We start from the raw sequence: 8839 nt of genomic DNA, 5'->3' as shown, positions 1-8839 counted from the left end.
AGATGTTTGTTTTCTTGAAATTTTAAAAATGTATTTGACAATTGAAAACAAAAAGGATATTATATGTCCAATGCAGTTTTCAATATATATTATATGCATATATATATATGTTTATGATAACTATAAAATAAACTACTTAACTATAGCATAAAGAAGGAAGAATAATGGGACCTGTTTAATGGTAAATATTCTGAATTACAAATGGCAAAATAATGCAATAAACTATGAAAAGTTAAGTATGTATTTTGTCACTAAAATATGACTAGAAAAATGACTACTAGAAAAATGACTAATGAAATTTTACCAAGGAAAAACTCACAGTAAAACTCACAACAAAGAAATTAAAACAGTATTAAGAGTAATCATTGAATTAGTTCCAACAAAGTACAGAAAAATTTTAACTCTATCATTTCAATTACCTAACATCTTTGCTTCTCTACTGTAATAGCTGTTATGGCTGCCTCGATGTCCAGAATCAATTCAGAATGTTTGCCTTTCATGGTCATTTTGACTTTAGGGAAGAGCCAGGAGTCACACAGTACCAGACCCAGCGTATCGGGTAGATAAGGACACACTGTACTCTTTTTACAACCCTGCCTTGCAATTAGATGGTACTTGCTAGCTTCGTTTACTGTCGCTGTGGTCATTCTTGGTACTAATACTCATGAGGCAGGACTTTCAGATCTGCTTCAGAAGTGTCAAGAAGGATGTGACATATGTAATAAAAGTTAGCATGTGTGCTGAGGAGAGTTAATGACAATGTGGCCTTGTACTGTAATAAATTAAAAAATTTTAAATGCACATAGTAGAATTTGAATAGCTTTTATATTGATATAATTTTATACCCACAGACCTGTACAACATTATAATTTTAATACAGTGCTATAGTTTTTTACTTCATCTGTTATATGACTTTTAAAGAAATTAAGCAAAGAAAAAAAAAATACACGTAGCTCATGCACGTAGCCTCTTACGGAATGATAGTATGTGCCAAACCAGAGAAATGAAACAAAGAACTTCCCAGCAGAGATGACAGTGTGGATGAAGTGTGTCATGCACTTTGGCAAAACTTCAATTAGCTTAGTAAGGATGGGACAGAGCGAGTGAGTCAGGAGTGATGTGAGGGGACATAAAGGAGCTAGACAAGAGTCACGTCATCAAGGATTGACTGGCGCTTCCTATTGCTATGCTGATGGGTCTATCACCTGAAACTACCACAATGAGTAATAATTGTGTCATTTTTGTTCCAGGTTATAATGCTAGCAGGTAGCTTAGTGCCCACGTGAAGTAGATGCCCAACAAATGTTGACTGAGTGAATAAGTGAAGTGATTTCTCAATGAGGGTAACTCTCACATTCTGAGTTTATGTACATCACTCCATTATAGGTATGTACAACCTTTCCTTTTTGTTGTACTTCTGTGTCTATATCTTTGCTGTGGACTGTATGCCTCTGGAGGTCTATCATCTCACTGTTCCTATTTTAGGGGAGTGGGATGTCTCTGAAGCAAAGGAACAATGTATACAGTTGCCATATTTGGAATGCTTTGGGGGACTTGATAACTTTTCTTATGGGAAGCAGGATTTGTTATTATTGATATTCTCATTTTTTGAAAGTAACTATAGAGCAACTTTTCTGGGAAAAAGAGACACAAAATAAGAAAATATTAAAGAAATACAAGTCTAAGAGAATGTTTTCAAGCTAATATATAGAATAATATTTTTTTAAACTTTTCTCCTAGAATATTGCTGGTTTTGATTGTGACACATACATTCTAAAAAACTCCTTCAAACTGTGGAGTCTGTGTGGAATCAGCTGTAGTATTCATCAGGAAAGCTCACTATGGAGCAAAAGGCTTTGCACTCTATCACGATCTACTTAAGTGTTAGTGACTAGTACTTAAAGTACTAAGTTAGATTTGAAAAGTCTCAAGTTAATCTTTCTATATCATTTCCTCCAGCCTTGAGAGTATTGTTTGAATAGTTTTTGGATTTTAAAATTTATTATTTCATTTATTTTCCTAAAGATTAATTTATTTTCTAGGATAAGACCTAGTTCTCCCACTGTCTTTAGTCTTGAGGACTCTAAGTAAGTCTTATAAACAAAATATTCATGTTTGAAGATTATTGCAAGTCTGATCATGGATTAATGTGGTCTCCGGGGCATTTAGAAGTTAGGTACGTGGGCTGAGGCCATAGCTCAGCGGCACAGCACCTGCCTGGCAATTGCGAGGTCAGTCCGTACACGTGGTGAGAAATGCACAACATTTTGCCACGTTACTTCTACTGTTGCAAAAACAAATAGGAAGAAAAAAGAAAAATGATAAAGCAATTTCCACTGAATTATAGGTTTAAAAACCAAATGAGAAAATAATACAAAAACACCCTATTTACTTTAAATGTGGCTTATTTCAGTTTTAATATTTTATGGTCACATTTAACTTCGACTTCATAACATAAAGATTAATAGTCCTGGCTAAACTCAAATATATTTTATCCACTTAAAAATGCATTGACTAACACTAATTAAATTTGCTTAATCAATGCTACATGCTGTTAGTCATCAGAAAGTAAGTACCATACATATTTTACAGCGTGTTCAAAAGATTTTTTTCTGTTAGGGTATCCAAGAGTTCAGCCATCCATTATGTACTTTAATTTTTAATAAAATATTATTATTCATCTTTATTGTTAATCACATGCCTTACAAACAAAACAAATTTTATGATTATTGCTATCATTTTAACTGTACTGCAGGCGAGGAGAAACAAAAGAAAATATTTTGCATTCAGTTGTACCACCTTAATGTTTGCAAACTGTTTAGCTTCAGTGGCAGGAAGACATAGGTGTTACGCAAGTATTATCTAATATCAGATTATCCACACTCGCACTTAATGACATTGGCCTGATACTTCCAGTGCAATGAGCTTTTATTTTCACTGAAACAGGAAAACGTGATCCCCCTTAACACCCTGAAGGACAAGACAAAAGCTACGTCATTCTTTACCATGTTTAGCTTTTATTCATTTTGACTAGCTAATCACATTTTGACTGTTTTAACCCAGACCCTGCAGATATACAATAAATCATGCCTGATAGGGCAAGACTACAGCCTGCTGCTGGAATTTCCTTCAAGGTGCAATGAGCACAAAAACAGGGCTTGAGACAGGGTCAGATTCAGAATGCAGAGAGGTGAATGAAGTTCTCAGTACAGAGAAATTGTACATTAAACATACTTAGGGGGAAATTGGAGCCAAATTTCTTCAATGTTAATCTCCAGTGTCTTGATATGAAGCAAATACTTCCAAGGTGACATTTTAAGAAGGATCATAATGCTGGCAAAGAGGAATATGACAATTAAAGCTCAAGCATTAAGTGGATGAAGCATGCATTAAGTAGCACTGTGATGATGATAATACCTAGCATGTATTGAGTATTACTGATTGTCTTGGTTAGTCTTTCCATTGCTGAGATAAAATACCTGACACCCAGAATTAAAGGAGAAAATGTTTATTTAGCTCACACTTTGTGGAGGTTTCTGCCTGTAGTCAGCTGGGTGGCATGGCACAGGGGCAACACTTCAAGCAGAAGACAGCAAAAACAACCATAGCAAGAAGGGGAAAAGAAAGCTTCCTTTCCTCCCTTATATTTTAAGCAGACTACCCACCCTCCAGTGAGTGTGGCACTTTAACCATTTCTTTGCCTTACTGTGGCACAGCCTCAGGATGTTAAAAAAAAATTGAGGCACCTGGCCTGCTGCTGAGTCAATTAGTTAAACTTTAGACTTCTCAAGTTGACACAAAGTATCAACCATTATACCCATATACCAGATAGTGTGTTAGGTGCCTGACACATATCGTCATTCTTCATATAACCCTTTGTGATAGCCACTTTCACACAGACTTTTCAAAAAAGGGGACAGAATGAGGAGAGTTGAACTTCTCCACAGTCATGAGATTTTTAGCCTTGCAGTCTGAGGCTGGGTTCTCATTCATTTTGATTTTCTAGGGAACTAACAAAGAAAGCAAGATATCAGTCAATATTTGCTGCCTATTTGAGGGCAGCAGCATTCTTCATAGAAGATGCTTAATGATTATACATTTGAAAAATGTAAAAGTTAAGACAACTTTTAAGAAAAAAATCATTTAAGAATTATACTCCAAAGACTATGGGAAAAATGGAACAATCTAGAATTCTGGAAAATAACAAAACAAGGTACTAAAATTTAATCTTTCTTGGCAAGACCCTGGGTAATTCCTTTTTTTGCTAATTAAATATATTCCCGGTCCCTCTTGCAACAAAGAATTGAATGAGACAAATTAAACAGTGTCAAGGTTTACTTGAAAACTAAGGGTGAGGGAGAAACTGGCCATGCAGAGCAAACTAGGGACAAACAAGAGAAAAACACAAATAAAAAGAACACAGCCCTGGTCTGAGAGACACAGGGTGGGCTGCTATAAAGAATCATGATAGCAGGCTCCTTGTGGCATCTGTGTATTTGCATATCATCCACATCTTGTAGGAATCTGCAAGAAGTTCTACACATGGGGTCCTGGGAGGCAGAGCTGTGTAGATCCTGGGACCCCACCACACTTCTCTCCAGCCTGCCTAAGCTGTCCCCTACATCCTGTCTCAATGGAGTCCAGTGACATTCCAGTTTTAGGGGAAGCATTTATTTTGAGAAGACTAGATTTCCCAAATGTTCATGGAAAAAGTTAATTTTGATAGTAAAAGTCTGATAATGATTATTATTTACTTCTAGAGAGACAGAGAAGCTAGGTTTATCCTCTAAATTTTCTGAGGCATGAGTAAAAGCTTTGTGAGGAAGCACAAATGTAGCGTGTGACATGGCAGAGTAGCCAAAGCGCTCTAAAGATAAGAAGCATAGTGTGAGCTGCAAATATTTCAGTGGGTTCTTGGAGAGTGAGAACTCTCCGGATGTCCCCTCTAGTTATTCATACATATAGAGAAATTGGAAGGTACATCTGATTGTGAGTTTAATCATGCTGCAGTGTCTGTGTTTATTTCAGCAGAAATAAATAAATTAAAGCTGCCTTGTAATATTGTTCTATTGTAGAAACTATAACTGAGGAAATATTTCTAACTTGAATAGTTAAGATCTGATGCTTGAGATGACAATATTCATATACATTTTCACAATTTAAAAAGCAGAGTTAAGGGCTGGGGATTCAGTTCAGCGGCATAAGTGCCTGCCTGGCAAGCTCAAGGTCGTAAGTTCGATCCCTAGTACCAAACAAACAAACAAAAAAAATTTAAATTGAAAAAAAAAAAAAAGCAGAGTTAATGAATCTTATTTCTAGGGAAGATTCTGCAAAAAGCAACTGAGCACAGTTAGGGGGTAAGCACATGGAGAGAGGAGAGGCTGCTTCCTGAGCTCCTTCCTCAATGTGTTAGCATTGCATGAGCAACATCAAAATGCATTCCAGTACTCACCTGACCTTGCGGAGCTGATCATTAGCTAGGGAGGCTGAAAGTGCATAGACTGTAAAGGAAATCAGCCATAGTATATAGATGTCATCATTTGTTCCTAAACCTTATGCAGGGAAACTTTCAAGTCCTGCTTCACTTTTTGGAAAATCACTAGTTGGGCATTTTAGCTGCTGTTAGCCAGACAAAAAATATCTTCTATTTTTTAGTTTCGGTTCCTATGACAAGACTTTTCCTAATTATTTTTTCTATTATTCAGATCCAGTCCTTATTTTAACTTTCTGAGAAATATAGTTTCACAAAGTCATTCTTAATACAGAAGTGTTCGTGCTTAGGGCAACACATAGTCATTGTTTCATTTGTTTTGAGTTTATGTCACAACAAAGAAAAAAAAGTCTTTTGGGTTACAAGTCTTCCTTTCGAGTGGTAGGCATCCAAAGGCTTTTAATACTGGAAAGAATCCAGCCTTCACTTAGTAGATGGGCCAGAAACTTTTTCTCCTACTCCTTTACTAAACGTCCGGAAGGGAGATGGGAAAGCCAAATTCTTCCTTTGAAATCATCATACTCTTAATTAATGGCATGTGAGGATGCACCTGAAGACCAAGACTGTGGGAAAGACTAGGTTTAATTTTGTCTAGGTACAGGCAGATTGAAATCGAAGTGATACTGGCAAATATCTGGAAGGGAGGCTAGGTGTATATAGGGTTTGGGGTTGGGGGCTGTAATCTCAAGCAATCTGGGTGGAATGCTTGAGGTGACAGCTGCCAGGGCCAGCAGCACAGGTGTGACTATAAAGCTGAGTCTTCTGACATCAAGGAGACTGCATGTCAAGTCCTAAATTTCTTTACGGCCATCAGTTCTGTTTGCTGAAGGCAGCACAGATTCCTGTTGTTTGTAGAGGCAGCATGTTTTATAGGGAAGGTCTTACTCAGGTCAGCCCTGGCATATACCATGAAGTCTAAGAGCGTGGGCTTAGGGGAGCTTGGATTTAAGTTCAGTCTCATTATTTCTTAATTTGTGCTTTATACTGGTAAACAACTATGTGTTTCAATGGTTTAGATCACCAGATACATACATTAATTTTCCCTCTTAAGGTTGTTGTATTAAATGAGGTGAGATTATGGTTTATATCTAGATGTTTCCCTAAAGCCCCATGCAGTGTTATATGGTGTTTTTCCAGAGGTGGCTGAATCTAGAGTGTGGCATTAAGGGTGCATGATTAGTGAATCAGTCCACTAACTGGTTTGGTGTAGTTCTGGCTGGGACTAAGGGTGTGAGTGCTACACCTGCCTTAGGGCAGGTAGCCTACACACAGTGTAAGGGACCAAAAGAGTCTTATCTCCCCCTCCTTTGCTGCTTTTGCTATCTTCTGGGCACTGTGAACTGGATCCGATTTATTGCTTTTGCTGTCTTGCGGGGACCATAAATTGTTATCCTCTGGGATATCCCTCTGTCATGTGCCACTCTGCCTTGAGGCCAGCAAACTATGGACTAAAACCTCTACAAATTGTGAGTTAAATAAACCTTTTCTTCTTTGAGTATTGGATATTTCATATTAGCAATGAGAAAAGTAACCAAAATAATGTATACAAACTAGCAAAATCAGTCTGGTTGGTGGCTCCTGCCTGTAATCTCACTACTCCAGAGGCTGAGGCAGGAGGATTGTTGCAAGTTCAAGATCAGCCTGGGCTACAAAATGCACTCAAGCCCAGCTGGAACTGCATAGTAAGACCCTGTCAAAAAAAACAAAAAGTAGCAAAGTCCATTAAAATTCCATAAAAATTATTTTGTAGCATTATTATAATTGTGACATATATGTTTATGTTAAATGGGAGAAAACAAGTCAAAACATACATAAAACTTAAGTAGAAATTTTCAGGATTTTATAGGGATGTTCTTAGTATCTCTGGAGCATGCTCTGGAGCTATTTCTTTCCAGCAAACTCAATATTAATTGATGTTGCTGTGCAGGCAAGATATATTAATTTTATTCTATGTTTATTTACATGGTTCATTGGACATTAATAGTAAGGAAAACACCTCTTGGCTTTTCATGCATAGAAAATAGAGACAAAACCATTATAGATAGTCAAACAGGCTTCATTGTTTTTCTCTTTAAAGGAAAAGTGTTAGAATTTAAAAAGCTTGTTCTTATTAACTATGCATGCCTAAAGCCATAAAGGCATAGAAAAATGCAAAAAAAAAAAATGAACTTGGACTTTTAGTTCTTTCAAAAATGATACTTGCGCTCAGAGAAGCATTTCCAGAAGGCAGAGTATGTCGAAATGATAAGTAAGCTACAGCAGCTATCATTAGCATTTATCATGCCATCTGAATATTAACTTTCTTTACAGAACCTGGAAGCGAGGAGAATTAGAATTGCATAAATATAATTAACTAGGTATTTTAAAAAGTGTGTACGCTTATATGTTTTGAGCCTTTTGGACAAATTGGACAATTTGTTTGGGACAAATTTTAATTCACAACTCAGATTTCTAAGGTGCTAAGCACCTAAGCTTTATGTATAAATGCCACATGGGATAAGTACCAGGGCATGTAAGCATTTTTTAGGAGCCACTTTGTGTCAAATGGTGCTTTCTGAACATGATGCTTTGTGTCAAATGGTGCTTTCAGGGTGCAGTGTAATCCAAAGTGGGGGCCACTGCCGACAGACAGCTGTGTCCACAGAGACAGTTGCCTATCCTTACCTCCAGATTCCACTCTCAAAAATCCCATCAGGATTTCATCTGCGTCTGAGAAGCCTTGAATTGTATGTCCACATAATTTGCATCTCTGGCCTTGCTTAGCTCCTTGCTATTAGTTTTTTCTGGCTCTGTGACTGATACTTTTCATTGTCTCCCATTGGCTTGGGAGTCTTTTGGATGCTCTATTGATTTTTGCACTTTTTACAGCCCAAGGCTTCTCTGAGTTACCTAACAGAATTTTCTAACATCTCTACTGATACAGAAAGCTAATAAGGAAGCTGAGGCCCAAGATAACTTTCTTGGTTTCTTGCTCCAATATCTTTTAAATAGGTTGTCTGTTACATATACAATAAGGTAGCTGCCTTATCCTGAGGGAAAAATAGGAATATGAACCTGGAGTACCATGGAACAATTAATGGAATGAGATGAAATGGAATAACACAGGTAAACCTTATAATATAGAACCAGACATGAAGAAAAACTCAGTAGATTTGTGTACAAGGGTATATTAGATATTTTTATTTGCACATTTGATTATTTTCTGATGCCACGGTAGAGTGTATTTGTGAAACTGCAAATGAATTTGAGGGTTTCTAACTTAGGTTCCAACAGATGAACTGTTGCTTAATTCCTCCCAGAGAATATTAAATCACACCATGTAGTCTGCTCTCACCTCACCTGCCTGTG

General features: G+C 37.0%; 1 long non-coding RNA gene across 1 annotated transcript in view; it reads left to right on the top strand.

The window, feature by feature from the left end:
* Positions 1-1220: 1220 nt before the first annotated feature.
* Positions 1221-8839, top strand: part of LOC134470579 (uncharacterized) — a 44983-nt gene continuing 37364 nt past the window's right edge. The window contains exon 1 of the long non-coding RNA XR_010039518.1: positions 1221-1386. This is a non-coding gene — a long non-coding RNA (uncharacterized LOC134470579). The remainder of the gene's footprint in view (positions 1387-8839) is intronic.

The sequence above is a fragment of the Cavia porcellus genome, unplaced genomic scaffold, assembly GCF_034190915.1.
Source record: "Cavia porcellus strain 051 isolate PalLab524CR breed Dunkin Hartley unplaced genomic scaffold, mCavPor4.1 scaffold_15, whole genome shotgun sequence".
Taxonomy (NCBI): Eukaryota; Metazoa; Chordata; class Mammalia; order Rodentia; family Caviidae; genus Cavia; species Cavia porcellus.
Note: the sequence above shows the minus strand (reverse complement) of the source record. Positions and strands in the feature narration are given on the sequence as shown.